The sequence below is a fragment of the Galeopterus variegatus genome, unplaced genomic scaffold, assembly GCF_000696425.1.
Source record: "Galeopterus variegatus unplaced genomic scaffold, G_variegatus-3.0.2 Scaffold1423, whole genome shotgun sequence".
Lineage (NCBI taxonomy): Eukaryota > Metazoa > Chordata > Mammalia > Dermoptera > Cynocephalidae > Galeopterus > Galeopterus variegatus.
In genome coordinates, this window is record NW_007727534.1 from 387,884 (window position 1) to 388,881 (window position 998).

Below are 998 nucleotides of genomic sequence, written 5' to 3' on the forward strand. Positions count from 1 at the left end.
GCGCGACACTGAGGGTTGCGATCCGTTGCCAGTCACAAAAAAAGACAAAAAAAAAAAAAAGCACAGCTACCAAAGTGAAATGACAAGCCACAAACTCAGAGAAAATATTTGCAAAACACACAACACTTAGGAAACCAGTAGAACCACAGGGGGCACAATTTGTGGGAAAGACTCAGTCTCAGGCTGGATTTTCTACACAGCCCAGTTGCTCTTCTGGAGTCTCCACATGACCTGGAAGGGACTAAAAGGCCAACAATTAAAATTTGGTTCATGAAAAAAGTTTTCCCCAGACTGAGAAATAATGGAAAGATGGCAATTTAGAGATTAAAAAAAAAAAAACCTAAACAATAAAAAAGATCAACGAAACAAAAAGTTGATCCTTCAAAAAGATACACAAAGTGGATAAAACTTTAGTTAGACTATCAATGAAAAAAAGAAAAAAGACTCAAATAAAATCAGAAATGAAAAAGAGACATTACGAACTATTAAACAGAAATACGGATGATCATAAGGGAATATTATGAACAATTATACACTAACAAACAGGAAACCTAAAAGAAATAGATAAATTCATGGACACGTACAACTAACTAAGGTCAAATCATGAAGAATTAGAAAACCTAGATGGACCAATAACGAGTAATGAGATTGAAGCAGTAATAAAAAATCTCCCAACAGAGATAACCCTAGGATCAGACAAATTCACTGCTGAATTCCACCGAACATTTAAAGAAGAACTAATACCAAGTTTTCTTCCTCCACTGGCCCAACACAATGTGAAATATGAAAGTGGGACTTTTAGGAAGCTCAGAAAGAGAAATATGAAGCAAAGTTAGTGGTCTGGTTAACACGGCAGAAATTCTGCTGATGGTTTTTACTTTCTCAAGAACGTGTACAAATAGGCATTGAGTTTTTTGTTTGATATGAACATTTAGCCTTTAGTACTTTTTAAAGTAGTTTTATTGAAGTATAATTGACATTTGGTAAACTGCCTGTAT